At 39.2% G+C, this 16,879-nt stretch overlaps 1 protein-coding gene and 1 long non-coding RNA gene across 3 annotated transcripts in view; both read left to right on the plus strand.

Annotated features, from left to right (window-relative positions):
• The window catches only part of MAN1A2 (mannosidase alpha class 1A member 2), a 206,864-nt gene that overhangs the window by 2,533 nt on the left and 187,452 nt on the right, over nucleotides 1-16,879 (plus strand). The window lies entirely within an intron of this gene.
• LOC137151667 (uncharacterized) lies at nucleotides 9,304-12,123 on the plus strand. Its single transcript, XR_010919335.1, has 2 exons — nucleotides 9,304-10,171; nucleotides 10,915-12,123. It is a non-coding gene; the product is annotated as an uncharacterized lncRNA (long non-coding RNA).

The following is a 16,879-nucleotide window of genomic DNA, read 5'->3' on the forward strand; positions in this document are numbered from 1 at the left end:
CAACCCCAGGATGGATTTCCCTGGATTTATGAGTCCAGTTTATTCCACACTAGTGGGCTCTGTAATGTGGAGGAACCCATCTACCTTGAGTTGTTGCAGGCCTGAAGCTGCTTGAGTGTAACGAGGTGCTGAGGGAGCTGATTCACGCAGGGGGCTAACCTCTGCAACAGCAATACACGTTACTCACAGTAGAAAAAGTCCCCACAATGTAGGGGGCCTCCTTCAAGACAGTTGCTCTCTTGCTGAGTAGTTCAGCAAACTCCTTTCAGGGCAAAACCCGCTGGCAGGGAGAGACAACAGAAAATGGCCTAAACTCCCCTCAGAGAGCGGGAGACAGGATTACCTGCACTCCCCTTAGACAGGGCCATCCTTTCATTCCCCCCTCTGATTGGCTTAGTCAGCCTTCCATCCACCAGGGTTCACCCAGTCACAAGGCTCAAAATCAGAAAATCCTTGTCAAGGTGAGCATGCTTCATCTCATCACATCCCATCTCTCAACTATCTGGCAAAAAACTTGGTTCCTTCTTTAGTCAGATCCATTAACCTGGGTTACGCTTACTTTTTGCTCTTTTGCGTTTCATGATTCTGTTTCTGAGTCACAATAATCTTCTGGGACAAACACGATCTGCTTTTCTAAAGTAGACATGCCAAATGAAAAGCTGTTTCTCACATATTTTGAATGTGCATGATGCCTTCTAATTGCTGGCCTATAGACAGGAAAAGGAACTTGCTATTGGTAACAGCTAAGAGACTTTTGACATAGCTTTTGGTGCTGGCTGACCCAGGCTATAGTCCCAGTTCCCTGTCCATGTGATCTTTCCTCTCCTCCAACATAGAAGAAATCTATCTAAAGACATATAATCTGTTCAATAGTGATATCACAAAGGAAGCTACTATAGTTGTGCCAACTTTGGCTTTATTTCTGGGGTACCTGTAGATTTGTTCATTCGACACAGGCACTGTTCGCACTAGAGAAACTTGGCATGCTAACCCTTGTGTGAGTCCTATGATGTGCCTAACACTTTACTCTACACACACACAAGTGTTCCCAATAATGTACAAGCTTTACAACCACTTTTTTGGATTGCATTTGATTTGACATACCAGCGTGGACAGGGATCATAGAACTCAGTCATAAGTGATATTTAAGTATGACTGGGTTGCTGAATGGACAGAATGTCCTGGATCAACTGTTATTGCCTCACTTTGTGGTAGAAACTTGCCCCTTCTGTGATGAGTTGGACAGAATCCTCAGGTGTCACCCTATACCCTGCTGGAGGTGCTTCTGGATAGCACCGAGGTGCCATGTAGAAAAGGAGAAGACTGGCATTGTTAGCTGGGCAGAGAAGCAGGATGAAGAGCTGGGCTGTGAGACATTGGACACAATACAAATTTTCAGGATCTCCTTCTAAGAACCCTGGACCTTCAGTCAGTGACCAAGCTGATTTGGTTGGAGGAGGAAAGAGGATGAAAGGGCCTCTGTCTGGTATGTAGCTTATAAAACTTATTGACAGATTGATTTCGGCAGCTTGGTGGCTAAGGGAAGAATATTTTGTAAGATTGCTGGTGAGTGTTCATAAAAGGTGGAAGCTACTGATCTTGGATATGTAATGCAGTTCTCTACATACATAATGGAGATTCCTATTCATCTTAATGCTTATTTTCCTTCCAGTATCTGAATAATGCACTGAACAAGTCCTCCAACTTTGCAATCAAATTTTTGGGACAGTGCACACTTCTTTCCACCAAGGTGGAAACTTGCGTAGCCTCTCCGTTCATGGAGGCAGTCCTTTGATATCAGAGGTGCAAATAATCCTCATCAGTCTTTATGCTTTCTGAGAGAACTTTTATTTTCCTGGATGGGCTGATAAACAAAGATGTTCTTGAGGGTCTTTTGTTAGTATAGTTAGACTAGATGCCCCCTATCATAATCCCATTAATCCAGTTAAAATAGCATCCCCTGCTCACTTGTAATTTTATCAGTTTTTGTGATTTATTTTTATCTGGTCCAGAGAAAATGTCTTACAAGAATGCATTTAGAATCTGAAACAGACCTGTGATTATATTTTTAGTATCATTCTTTGGTATTTCAGGAAATAGATGTTCTGTTACAATGGTTATTAATACTTTAACTTCTTATTTTTCATTTCAGTGCTACTCAGACAGGATGGGTGTCCCAGAGTATTCATAGGGCCAAGTGAACTGGATTCACAGTGTTGGAAAGGCGCATAAATCTCTGGTCCAGGAAAAAGGGAAGCAGGAAAGACTGTTACTGGACATATACAGAAACATGAATAGAGACTCTGAACACACTCTGTACAGGGGGAAGCTCACCTTTTGAGAGACAGGACAGGTTCAGACAGAAGGATGGTGAAATCATACAAGACTTCTGGAATGAGAGACATGCACTTGAGTGGAGGATAGACTATTCCAAAGGGAAATCTTTAATGCACACCTAAGGACTCAGGAAAGAGTGACCGCTATGTAAGCTCAGCAACAAGCTGATCCCCAGTGCCACAGTTTACATGTAGTTGTTTATTGGGCTGCTCTTTACTAAGTCCTTCAGAGACATTATGAAGGTTCCTTTACAAGACTGGTTTCAGTTTTCCTTTCCACAAAATGAGGCATTTTATTAACTCTTAGTTGATTGCCACCTAATGTATACGAGTTAATTTATTTTGATATTGTAGCTGTCCTGCAACCTCTTGTGTTAATTAAATGTCCTGAAAAGAAGGCCTCTTTAATTTGAACATCAGTGATATTCTTCTTTAATAATATATCAAATGACTCCTCTACATGCTCCCTCACCAAAACTCTTTGTAGCTTGAAAGTTTGTCTCTTTCACCAGCAGAGGTTGGTCCAAAACAAAATAGTCTCACCCACCTTGTGTCTCAAACTAATAAGTCATTACTACATCAGGAAATATATAAATATATGCAAATAAGATGAGTATAATCCCACCAGCACAACATCTCAAAGCTGCTTCAGAGCAGCAGCTGGCCTATCGCTATGCCAACAGTGCAGTCTTTCAGAAACACTCATGTTACAGTTTGAGAGTGGGATAATTATTAAAAACAAATGTATTACAAAAGGACAAACCCAGCACCAGTGTGGTGTTAAAATTACAAGTATTGTAAGGGTTTTCCTAGATGGCGCAGTAATGTGAACTATAGGGAAGTGACTTTTAGAGCTCAGTAATGTGTTGTGCACTAATTGATCTGTATATAGTCTGATGGTATGCAATTAAAGTTCCCTAGTGTGCTTTAACGAAGTACTAAATAGCACTATGTTACTGGGGAACTTTTAGTGCACACCAGCAGGGTGTATGCAGACCAAATAATGCACAAAACGTTAGTGTGCTTTAGACATCACACCGCTGTGGCACGCATTGCTGCACACAAGCCCTAAGAAGTCATTGAGACTTAGTTTCATAAATAACTGAGGCGATTTTGAAAAGCCCATCCTCCCTCATCCCCAGTCCCTTTCTCTCCTCAAGCATTACTTTGATAGTGTGAGTGCCCCAGTGTGGGGGGGACAATGTGCTACACAACTCTCCTCTGGGCTTGAGCCCCAAAAGATACGAGTCTGTTACAGTCCTTAGCAGTACAGCTTGGCTCATTCTCTCTAGCTGAAGCTGTAGAGCCATGCTTTCTGCTGTGGAGTCCTTAGTTCACTTCCTGTTCATAGAGGTCAGCATCCTTGTAAGTCATGCATAATGTTTCAGGCTGATACTATAACTGCTGCATTAGTTACTGAACAATTATGGGTTAATAGCCATCTTCATCTTTTATTATCCTGAAAAGCACCATCATTCTGCTCATTGTATAGCTATTTGTATTGCATTATACCTAGAGGCTCCATTGGTCTAGGCACTGTTCAAACAAAGTAAAAATGTTCTCGTTATCAGGATCTTGCAGTCTTTATTTTTTGTTGGTCCAGTAAAAGATAGGTAAGGTATTATCTGGTCTCTTTAATCTTTGTTTTGTCCTTTTAGTTCTTGTCTAAAACTCAGAAATGGGCAGGGTAATAACAGTCTGTTCATTACAGTGTCTCAGAATCTGCCTCTCCATGTTCGTATAGTCAGAGAATGATTTCATTAGCCATGATAAAGTGGGAAGGCAGGAACACAGTAGGCATGGAAACACTATTACATACATACGTAATTCATTGTGAAAAGTCTGCCCCTCCCCATCTGTACCCATCATGGGCTGCCAGCTTCTGCAGCAATTGCCACTCTTGTTCTTTAGGGGGCAGAGCTCATTAGCATGGTTTGATGGTGCACTGTTGAGGCTAGCTCAATACAAAAGTATCGATAAATCTCTTCTCAGAAATTCTGCAGCCATTGCTGTTTGTGTCTGGTCTTGAATAGCTTGATTTCCCCCAGTCTTGTTTATCTTTTGAGGATGTATACCTTTATGACTGCTTTTTAAAAGTTCCAGCAGAAACCTTTCTTGCTGAGCATGGACTGAAAAGTGAGTGTTTGTACTGACCTCCATTTTGAGAAGAAGCATACAAGCAGACACAATTCTGACCGTTCCCTTGGATTCCCAAAGTCTCAAGGCCTTTCAGAAACTCCCATAAGCTACTGCTTCAGGATGCTGGAGTGGGGATTAGGTACCCAGAGGGTAGTGGACTACTTCAATGTACTCTGCAGGCACTGAAGCTAATGTATTGCAAGTTTTTGCTTGATAAGCATGCGCTTCTGTGAACAAACAAGACGGTGTAGATCCCAGAGCACCAATCTTAGCTATCTGGTGGAACTGGAGGTGGTGGTAGTTTTGAATTATAAAGCTCTGAATGGCTTGAAACCTCCCTGTTTGACAGACTGGTTCCCGAGTCATTGGTGCAATTGAGAGTAGCAGGTGTGTTTGAGCTGGATTTCTCTTAGTATGAAAGAGAGGCAGGTTGCTGCAGTTGGTATGTTCTCTGTGAGGTCCCCAGTCCTTGTCCCTTCTGGTTTGAAATAGATCTAATCTGTTTTCTTTCTGCATTCACTGCAAAGCCCATCTGTGTGAGTGGGCACTGAGGGTGGGATTTCTGTTTGATGGGAAAATGTATGAGGGGTAGTGTTCAGCTGGTCCTGTTGTTGATGTAGGATTTCTTTTTGATCAAAATCTAAATATAAAAAATAGTACAATGCAAGTGTGCATTGCATGACACTATTTAAAATAACAATGTGACTCGTGTGGCCACATTAACACTACTGAGGTACTCAGAAGTGCATCTCACCAGTTTCTCTACCATAAACACAGCCTCATAGAGGAAGGCATTCCTTGATGTTAGTGTAATTTTAAACTTCCAGTGCTGCATATTGATTCTGGTCACAAGATCATATTAAAAAATAGTATCAGTATCATGTTACAAACACACACATTTCCTTACATATGCTACTAATAAAATCATATATTAAGTGGAAGAACTGTACAAAAGTTTGTCACTATTTATGCTCTGTTTTTGGTTCCTTTCATCTTGGACAATGAAAGTCACTGAAATCAGTTTAAGGTTCAGGTTCCAAGGGCTCTAATGTTTGGGTTTCAAACCCACTGAGGACGTTGTTTAATTTAAAAATGTCTTCCTTCAATGTTATGGAAATATTTATTTGTTTTGGGTTTTATAAAAGCATGTTTTTGTAAAATTTACATTTTGGAAGCAAAATGTAAGTTGTCCATTTTTAAGTCTTTTGTATTTTGGCCCCCTGTCTGTCATAAGATATACTCTTCATGCTTTTAGGATTTTGGATTTTTTTTTTTTTTTTAAATAACTGGTCATTCTATCATCTGACCCCGATTTTATTTCCATCAGCTTTCCTAAATGTTAACTGCCAGATTAGACTCTGTTAATAGCACTCAAGTCAGACCTAAGGAACTAGCTAGCAAAGTAAAAATTCACTTTAATGAATGTGTATCATGATAAAACTGAGAATTATACTATTTAATTTTTCTTTTTGATTTTCAGCTTTTAAAATTCGACTAATTTTTCCTACTTAGCTCAGTACACACAGTCCATCTCTTGATTTGTTACTTTAATCTAGTGTCAGAGTTGGTATAACTCTGAAGGGAGCTAAGTAAGCTCACCCAAACAACTAAAAGTAGTGACACCTAGCAAGACAAAGGGAAATGAGGATAAAATAGAGACGTCATTAGAAATTCCCTTATGTTTACAGTTCTATTCAGATGCCTAAATTTGGAATGTAATTTTCTATATTCAGAAATTGGTCAGAATGGCCTTCATGTTGCTTGCTTTCATGATTTTATAAAAGATGTCATTGCATACATTTGAGAAACAGGAACATTTTGGTACTTTTTGATTTCCTTTTCGATATCAGGACCTAATCTGATATTGTTTGTGTGATAGTGAAAATGCAGTGTCAAGGTTTGTGATTTCACTGTCAAGAGACTGAGTATGTGTTTTAAGAAAAGGGGGAAAATCTTAGGAATTTTTGAGAAGGCAATTAGGTTCCTATATTGACTGTAATTTTCACTCAGTTATCCCTTTGAGCCAAATAACCTGTTTGACTGAAGTATATCTTACAGAAAGATATCCAGTCTAGTTTTGAAGACTCCAAAAGATGGAGAATCTACCAGGTCCTTTGGTAGTTGCAGTGGTTAATCACCCTCATTGTTCAATGTGTACCTTTTTTTTTTTTTCTAATTTGAATTTGTCTGGCTTCAGCTTGCAGCCATTTCTCTGTTAAGGAACCCTTTAGCACCTGGTATTATCTCCCTAGGGAGGCAGTTAAGTCACCTTTCAAAAAAAGATTGAGCTCTTTAGGTCTCTCACAGTAAGGTATTTTCTGCAGCCCTTGAATAACTTTTATGGCTCTTCTCTGCACCCACACCAATTTTTCAAAATCCTTTTAAAAAAATGTGGGCCCCAGAATTGGATGCACTATTCTGGTATTGGTCTTACAATGTCATGTACAGAGGTAAAATCCTCTCTCCTACTGGTTTTGTGTTGAAGGTGCTCAGATACTACAGTGATGGCTGCAGTATAAAATTCTAAAATATACTGATTATAGGCACCTGTGGTGCTGTAAATCCTTACTTGTGCACAGCCTCACTAAAGTCAGGTGGGGCATCATGGTTAGGTAAGAGTTTGCAGGACTTAACCCACAGATGTCTTTGATTTAAAGAAAGATGTAGCTAACTTACTCACTCTTAATTTCTTAATATTAAAAATTAATTTTTTATTCAATATAACATAACAAGCGGGCAAAATACATGTGAACAAATAAGGGAAATTTCATCTCTCCTCCTAACATGAACAAAATGAAACACAGCATTCTTAAAAAAATCATATGGGGAAAGTAATGTCTTGCTATGTTTAAATTGTTGTGTATATAGAAAATAAGATTTAATTGAAAGTTGTCATCTCTAAACCAGCTGTTTTATATTAGTCATTGAAGTGACATAATCTATAACACACACAGCCTGAGAGACTATGATATGAGGTTAAGATAGTTTGCAGACAGGTTTAGCATTGTTTCATTCGACCTTTGGGACATTCAAACTTTAATTCGGAGGTCCCCAGATTGTGGGATGTGCCCCCCTCGTGTGGTGCAGAGGAACATTGGATGGGTGTGTGGCAGGTCCTGGGCCAGCCCTCATGGGGGGGCAGGGAGGAAGCGCCACCCTACCCAGCTCTGCCCCCAGCTGTGACTCTAGCCTTGGATCCCGGCCCCACCCCTGCTCCTGGCCACCGTGGGCTTGGCCCTGACCATGCCCCAGCCCCAGCTGGGAGCGGGCGGGGTGAGGGGGGAAGGGAAGCATGAACTAAAATGTTTGGGGACCACTACTTTAGTTTGTTAAACATGAGTTACACTCCTATTTCTGTTCTGTTGGCTAGGAAAAGTGACTTTCTCTATAACTATAGAGACAAGGTGGGTCTTTTATTGGACCAACTTCTGTTGGTGAGACACAAGCTTTTGAGTTTCCACAGAGCTCTTGGGTACCTTGTCTCTCTCATATCCTGACATGGCTACGACACTGCACATTTGCCCATAACTGTCACTTTCAATGAGCGAGACAAGTAGGTGAAGTAATATCTTTTATTGGATTAACTTCCATTGGTGAAGGGACAAGCTTTCGAGCTTCACAGAATTCTTTCTCAGGTCTGGGAAAGGTAACCAGAGTGTCCAAGCTAAATACAAGGTAGGACAGATTGTTTAGCGTAAGTGGTTCGCATATGCTGTAGGAGACCACTTAATGAAGTGAGGGAATTACAGGTTAGAAGGCAATAGGGAGTGTCCCAAATCGTTGTAATGAGCCATAAAACCAGTGTCTCTGTTAAGTCCATGGATTTTAGTGTTGGCAGAATTATGAATTTAAGTTCCCAGGCTAGTCTTCTGAAGGTGTTGTGCAGATTTCCTTTGAGGATGAGGACTGAGAGGTCAGCTATGGAGTGATGGCTTTGTGAAGAGTGTTTATCCATGGATGACAGTGTTTTTGTCTTTTATCCTTTTTCTGTGCGAGTTCATTTGAGAGCATCGTGACTGTCTGATTTCACCCACATAGTTGTTGTTGGGGCATATGATGCAGTGGATGAGGTACACCACATGTGTTGATAGGCATGTGTAAGACCCATGGCTCTTGAAAGGTGAGTTGTGGGGGTATTGATCATTGTGGCAATGGAGATATGGTTGCAGGTTTTGCATCTGTTGTGGCACCAGACCCTGCCCGAACAGTGAATTGATGTGAGGAGCTTGCTTCTGATGATGAACTTGGGGGTGTTGCTGAAGTCCAGAAGCGGCAGTTCGGGAATGATTTTTTTTCAGGATGTGGTCCCCATCAAGTATATGTTGTAAGTGTTTGTTTGATATGTCATGTAGGTTCTAATCTGGTATGGGAGGTGACAGCTAGAGGTGTGCAGTCAGTTTTTTCCCCTGTATTGAAAAAGTTTTTCCTGATGTATTTGGTAGCCCATTCCCATATGTGATCTACTTTGCTGGTGTAGTCCTTGTTTAGTGAAGGCATTTTAAGTATGTTTAGGTGTGTATCCCAGACTTGTTCTTTGGAGCAAGATGGATAAAAATCCCAATGTTTTTCTTTTGGGGAAAAAAAAAATTGGAATTTAATTTTATTTAAATTTTATAATTTTTTTAAAAGCCTTTTTAAAATGAAATTTGAATTTAATACAAAATCTACTTAGACCTAAACTACTTATCTCTTAAAACATTTTAAATAAAAAATAAAAGTGCTGAATCCATGAGCCTCTATCAAAAACTTTGAGTTAAATGGTGCTTTTCTACATGGAAATAGATTCCCCCCCTTCCCCCCCCCATTATTCTATATTTAGGGCATGATCCTGTGGAGGACTCAAGGGCTGTGCTGCTGGGTGCAAGAGCTTGTCAAAGTCGTCATAGGCATTGGGACCTGGCCTCCGACTTCAGGAGACACCATCATGTATCTTATCAGGACCATCCACTGAATCCACCTGAAAGGTCTTATTCCTATTTTATAATTTTTCCCTACCTGATTTCTGATTGGCTGAGTTCTTAAATTATGGATATTTGACTCCACCTACCATGGAAATGTACTCTCCAGCTCATGGAAAAATACTGGTCTACCCAGTAACTACCAGCCCATGTTTCTAGATCGTTCTGGACACTTTGTGCAAATAACTTTTCTCTGTCTCCTTGCGTGTGTACCCAGACAGAGATACAAACAAACAGAAATTAATTAATTTCTTGTCTGCCTCCCTCTCTCTCTAAGCAAATCAAATACTGCAGTGCAAAAAGCTTGTGCATTACATGAGTATTGTTAGTTCTTTTGTTTTTTGGGAGTGGAGATGGAGTGGGGACAGAGTGGGACGGGGGAGTTACATAACAAGGGAGAAGGATCAGACTGCAACCAGAAAGGAACAACACTGGTGTCAAAGAAGGAAAGAAAGGGCAACATTCTTCAGAATGCAGTCTCTAGTGTTGATTTCAACATGTGGGAACTAGAGGAGAAAAAACCTGCCATGGCTGCAGGTCATAAAAAGGACTATTTGGGAATATTTTCAGGAAATTCTTGTACCTCTGGGTAAAAAAAGAATGTGCCAAATGAAAACTGTGCAACAGAGAGATGCAAGGCCATGTTATCAGAGTGAAACAACATGAAAAATGCTCTTCAGAAGGCAATGGATGATGATGATGATGATGTGGACATGTCTGAACAATCTGGATCAAGAGGTTGGTAAACTTATTTTTGCACCATTCTTATGGACTGCCTACCATATTTTACTATGATAGTAAATGATAATTTAGATCAGTGGTTCTCACTCGGGGGGGGACTTTCGGCAGCGGCAGGGTAGCATGGGGGGAACAATGCCCTCCGCCGAAACCCTGCTGCCGTTTGCCCCTTTTCGGCGGCAGGGTTTCGCGGGGATGGGTGGGGGGAACTGGCGGCGGCGGGTATATATACAGTGTATATATATATACTAACCATATGTCAGGCACTAAATTACTTACATTAAAAAAAAAACAAAAACCAAAAAACTTTCATCATCCTGTAAAACCATGGATGAGTATGTAATCATGATCAGCAAATTCCAGCAAGACTCTATAGATGCAATGATTGCTTGATTCATTTACGCAACACATTTTCCCTTTCATCTTGTCCAGAGCAAACATTTCATTGACATGGTTCAGTCATTGCAACCAGGCTACACTCCACCCGCATAGCAGATGTTGCTGGATACCATGTATAACGAGGTTGAACATTGATAGGGCAATTTGTTAATCTGACTCTTGATGGGTGGATAAATGTACACAATGATCCAGTAATATGTTCTTATGTGACAACAGAAGATGGAGTTGTTGATATTACAGAAATAATTGATCCATCAGGAAATGTGCATACAGCAGAATATTTAAAAGAAGTAGCAGTAAAAGCTATAACAAACTGTTAATAATTTGTGTCTAATTTTTCACAGACAATGCTGCAAATGTCAGAGAGAAGAAATCTAGAAGAAGATAATGAAGGGAACCTGAAACTTCTAACACATAGGAGGAAAGCTCATTTGATTCATCTTTTAGCTAAAGACTGCAATACAAGTTCAGAAGTAAAGGAAAATGTTACTGAGTTTGCAAAATACTTCTGTAACATCACATTGCTTCAGGTTGACTGAAGAGAACAGGAGGATCCAAAGTAATTCTCCCCAAAGAAATCTGTTGGAATGGTTGATTGTTTTGTCCTATTTATTAAAAACCGGCCTATTCTGGTTACAATTTGTGAAGAAAATCATGACAAAATAGATGGAACTGTGACAGTAGTCAACATTGGACTAAAGAGAAATGTAGAAGATTGGTTTCAGTATAGTCAGCATACTTCCATAGCCTTGGACAAACTGTAGAAAAATCGCTGCTGTATTGTTGATGGTGTTGAAATTTGGAAAGAACTTAGAGACATTGTTATCCAATAACAAAGTTAAAATGCAGGTAGTAAAGAAGAGGATGGATCAAGCACTTACTCCCTCATTTTGTTGCCAGTATTCTTAACCCAAAATATCAGGGTAGATGCCTAACTGCTGAAGAAGATGCTGCTATAACATGGACATCTAATAATCAAGTATCAATCCCGCCAGCCGTAATTGCAGGGCTTGGGGGTAGAGCATTCAATCAGTACACGTTTGCTGATGTTTTTTTAAAGAAAGTCATGCCAGTGAACTGATGGAGGTCACTAGCTAAGAACCTGGAACCAGAGTTTGAAGTGCTAAACCAGCTTTTGACAGCATTAGTCTCCTCTGCAGGCACAGACAGAATATTTTCTTCATTTGGACTAATTCAAAGTTGAGAAATCGGACAAGTTTTAATGCTTTTTCTTTTGTTTCAGTCTATGAATAAAAATGAGGAGGGTGGGGGGAATTTAAATTTACTAGTTTGAAAGACAGCTTAAATAATTTGGGAGACTCTCATTTTCAAGAGATTTAGGCAATTAGGAATTTAAGCTCCAGTCACTTTCACTTAGGCATATTTGAAAATTTGACCAGGCTGATCGGAAATAATCAGTTTAATTCACTGACTAGAGTTAACTCCTCTGTTTTAATAAATAATTTAGTTGTAAATGTGAAAAACGTTTTGATATTAAAAAAGTTTGTATCCAAAACATTTAAAGTTGTTTAATAAAATAAATGTAGATGCTGTTTTGTGTTTAGTTAAATTCATTACCACTCTAATGCAACTTGACAGAAATCATGAGCAAAAAATTAAAGTAAATAAGTAATATATCGTTCACCATTTTTTCACATACTAAAAATGTACAGTTAAGAATATGAAAATATTAAGCTATATAATTGCTTTAAATGTATATAGTTGGAAAAAATACATACAAATCTAGCGTAAGGACTCTGTTAGTTGTAAATCAACATGTTTTAATGATTAAATCAACCAAGGAGAATGCACGTCTTTTAGAAAATGACTGACGTACAAATAGAGAAGTTGATTAAAATCTATTATTTAAATTGACTCTTTCTACTTGCTGATTTAAATCAGTATACCCTGGTTCAGAGCAAATTCTGTTGTATCTGACTACCTGGCTGTAGATAATAGATTTCTTGGTGCCTCTGGGGTGTTTGCTGGATCTGTGGAAATAAGTGTGGTGATCCGTCGGTTTCTTGTATATTGTTTTCTGTATGATTCCATTGTTGAATTGTGATGTTTTTGGAATTGATGTTGGGTTGGAAGTGTTCTAGAGAGAGATGGATGGATGGATAATGCTGGTTGCAGTTGTGGTGGAAATCTCGGGGAGTTTAGTTTGTCTGTGTGAGGATGAAAATATCAGTGTATCTCAGGTATATCATTGATTTCATGGTACGCTTTTTCCAGAAATTTTTTTCTCCAGATGCCCATGAAAACGTTGGCATATGGGGGAGCCATTCTCGTACTCATGGCTGTTCCCATGTTTTGGACCAAGTTTTTGTTGTTAAATGTGAAGTTGTGTGTGAGGATTACCTGGATGAGTTGGTGATATCCTTTTAATAGCTTTTTACTTGATTTGTTTTTGACTTTATATAAATTCAAAACATGAAAAGTTTTAAACATTTTTCTCATAGCGTATTCTGTGTGCAAGTACTAGAATTTTTTTGGTGCACTAGGAGTAGTTGGATGTGATTCTCTTTGAAATGCACAAAAAATTCCAGATCCCAGCATTGCCTGCACCACCAAAAACCACGCCAATTTTTTTGCATCCGAATTCCCAAATTCCAGTGTCTAACTGCAGAATACAACCACACAAAAAAGTTGTTGACCCTGGTGTAGACAGAGCATGTCCCACCACTCCAACTATGTATAGGCTTGGAAGGATTAGACTTCTATTGGTAAGTGTTGACTACACACACACACACACACACACACACACACACACACACACACACACACACACACACACACACACACACACACACACACACACACACACACACACACACACACACACACACACACACACACACACACACACACTCTCTCTCTCTCTCTCTCTCTCTCTCTCTCTCTCTCTCTCTCTCTCTCTCTCTCTCTCTCTCTCTCCTCTCTCTCTCTCTCTCTCTCCTCCTCTCTCTCTCTCTCTCTCTCTCTCTCTCTCTCTCTCTCTCTCTCTCTCTTATATCAGTAATAATTGAAATGTACAAATAAGCAAAGTAAGAAAAATGCTGCCTGAAAGTTCTTGGAGTTTGATTTAAGGATATTTTACATTGTATATTTTAATGTGATGTTGACCGTTAATTTATTTGTTGTAAAGCTTTAAATGTTGAATTGCAACATCTACTGTCATTAAATAATTATCTGCTTCTCCATTGTTTGACCCCACCATAATTTCCTGCAACTGTGAAATTTTAAACTGACTAAAAATCAGAAAAAATGCTTAAAAATAAACATTGGTATTCATCAAAATAAGAAGAATCCAATTCTACCATGCCTATCCATGTGTAAAGTGATGAAATTTGGGGGCTTGTGTATAGAAAATTGACATAATCCTGCAGTATCCATGTTATGCTTTTGAAGTAGTGCAGAATCCGCATACACCAGAGTCTGGAAATTCTTGTTTTACGGTTGGGAGAATATGTTCTATATTAGGTGATGGAATTGGGATGGGAGAGGGGGGACTTGGATGCAAAAATTGGCAGGATCCAGCTTTTACCTTTCCTACTTTAAACAGACAGATTTCTCCTGCAGTGTCTGAAGCTTAGCTGTCGCGGCACCAAGAACCTGAAAATGAAAGTGATTATAAACAAAAGTGAAGCTGATTTTTAAAATGTCTTCCCTATTTAGAATAACCTGAAGTGTTCCCCCCCCCCTCCCTTTACACCCCCAAATGTCACTAGAGAGAGTTTATTTTAGGATAGCAGAAAAATGAGAACAGGAAGGGAATTTCAGGTGAAACAGGAAGCAGTGACTGAGGAATTAAAACCCTTAATACTGCTGTTATTTCTCTCTCTCCCCCCCCCCCCCAAAAAAAAAAAAAATTCTCATTTTGTTCAATGCAGGATTTTGAGAGGTCACAGACACACAGTCAACCATATTTCCAAGTAAAGTTTGAGCAGGAACCAATAGTATTTTAGATGACAAAATCTGTGTTCCCAGTACATTGTTGTTCGTCAAATGTATTCATTCCGACTGAAAGTTTGTAGAGTAAAATAACTAGTTAGACTGAGATCTGTCATGCCAAATTTGATGAGGTTTTTAATCCGTCATTAATCCGGTTTATCATGGAAATCCTAGTAGCCTTATTATTGTAGTGTACATTTTCTAATCACTGTTGATGTGGGTATGTTTTCCTCTTACCCTGTGATTTGTAATTGCAAGGTTTTATTTTTGTAAAAATAAGTTCTGCTGTTGTCAGTTTCTACTTAAATGGAAAATGTCCAAATTATTAATGATTTCATCATATTATAGTGGTTAGTTCAAAATTCAATAACATTTTAGAGGGATTAATACAATACTTTGGACTTTTGACAGGTTTTAAGGAGACGACGTAAAGAGGTATATATTCAATAGATAATGCTGTTGTAATTATCTGGAGCTGTAGTGGTATTCTTCTGCATGACAGCTAGTCAGGATGGGGAATTCTAGTGGGGAGAGAGAATGTTTCTTTATTAAAAATTACAAACTTTCAAGTGAATTGTAATCATGCCTATCAATGGCACCCGGTAAGTCAATAGCAGTTTACATCCCCTCCCCAGGATTCTAACGGGATCAGATTAGAATTTCTAATTAATTTGATAAAGACTGGCTGTTTTAAATAAGCACATAGGCACAGGTCTCAGATTCATATTGGTGTCCAAGGTGGATAAATTGAAAAAAAAATAATTTTGTTTTAATTCAATAGACCAAAATAAGCCCTAAAAAGGAAATGATCTTTTATTTAAAACAGTCATTGACAAAAATCAATCTAAATTACTGTTACTAAAGATGATGGATTCAGGTATCTTAAAATTGGAGATTTGTCAAAAATATAGTGTTTGAGCTTTTAGCTGATAACTTTTAATTCTGAAAAAATAAGCCTAAGAGCAACCGAGGATCAAAAATCATTCCTTTCTCACCCTTTAAAATACAACTAATATCTTCCATGTGGCATGCTTTTTACATTAGACAGTCTCAGATTATTTACCTTCCTTCCTACTTATGACCTGTTATAAATCATCCTCCTTGTTTACTGGCTACAGGGTCAGCCTTCTAAATTTTGAAGGATTTCTGTTTTGGCTTCAGTAGCCTCTTGAGCCATGCCATTCAGCCATATTTGCTCCTTGTCTTTTTTGTCAGTGCTACTCCTGTCTTCTGAGACTATTTTTAATAGCATCCATACTACATATAACAATTTTACTTAGGGTTTTTTTGCTTTAGAAACTTCATTTTATTGAAATCTCCCTTACTGAAGTTTAGTGTCATTGTCATTTTTTGGTATCCTTGTCAGCCTCTTGAACATTCCCTGGCTCACCTTCATGGAGTGCAATGGCAGATTAGCATGAAAAACATTAAGCCAAAATTCTATGCTGATTCTCACACAACAGGCCAAAAAGGAGGATTCTTCCTTTGTCTCTATTCCCACTCTCATTTGTGTGGGTGACGATAAAGGCTTATCAACCCTCCATGGATCCTGATCTGGGAGATGTGTGACAGAGCCCTGGTAGGAGATGGAGTATTTCATGTACACTAAGGCAGTGCTCTTCAACCTTTCCAGACTACTGTATCCTTTTTAGGAATCAGATTTGTCTGGTGTGCCACAGGTTTCACTTCACTTAAATTACTTGCTTACAAAATCAGACAGAAAAATACAGAAGTGTCACAGCACACTACTAATGAAAAATTGCTTACTTGCTCATTTTACCATGTAATTATAAAATAAATTGATTGGCATATAAATATTGTACTTACATTTCAGTGTGATACTTGAGCCTGTTTTTTCACTTGTGAGCCTTGTCTGAAGCTGGAGCCACACAGCCCAAGGCTGAAGCATGTAACATAGCTTTGTGGGGCCCTGAGCAATTGCCCTGCGCTCCTCCCCTAAGGCTGGCCCTGCACTTGCAGCACCCCTAAACCCATCCTGCAACCCCCCTGGAGGTCGGAACCCCAAACACTAATCTAGATGAGTTGAATAACCCCCTGAAAGTCGTCTCTGTATCCCCAGGGGTATGTATATCCTTGGTTGAGAACCACTGCACTAAGGCAATCAGTGACAGAGCAATTTAATAAAATCAACCAGAATTAATAAGTTGTTCATAGATAGATTCCCCAGTACTTCATATATGTATTCCCTGGGTCTCTTCCAGCATCATGGAAGTATTAATATTTGCTTTAACAAAGAAGAAAAGTCACTCCTATCTTTGCCTGGAAAATTTTGCTGATCAGGGTTCTGTGAACAGAGAGAGCTGAAACAACACAGTGATATGGATTCTGGAGGAT

The sequence above is a fragment of the Emydura macquarii genome, unplaced genomic scaffold, assembly GCF_026122565.2.
Source record: "Emydura macquarii macquarii isolate MOO-44397 ecotype Brisbane River unplaced genomic scaffold, CSIRO-AGI_Emac_v2 contig_1119, whole genome shotgun sequence".
Lineage (NCBI taxonomy): Eukaryota > Metazoa > Chordata > Testudines > Chelidae > Emydura > Emydura macquarii.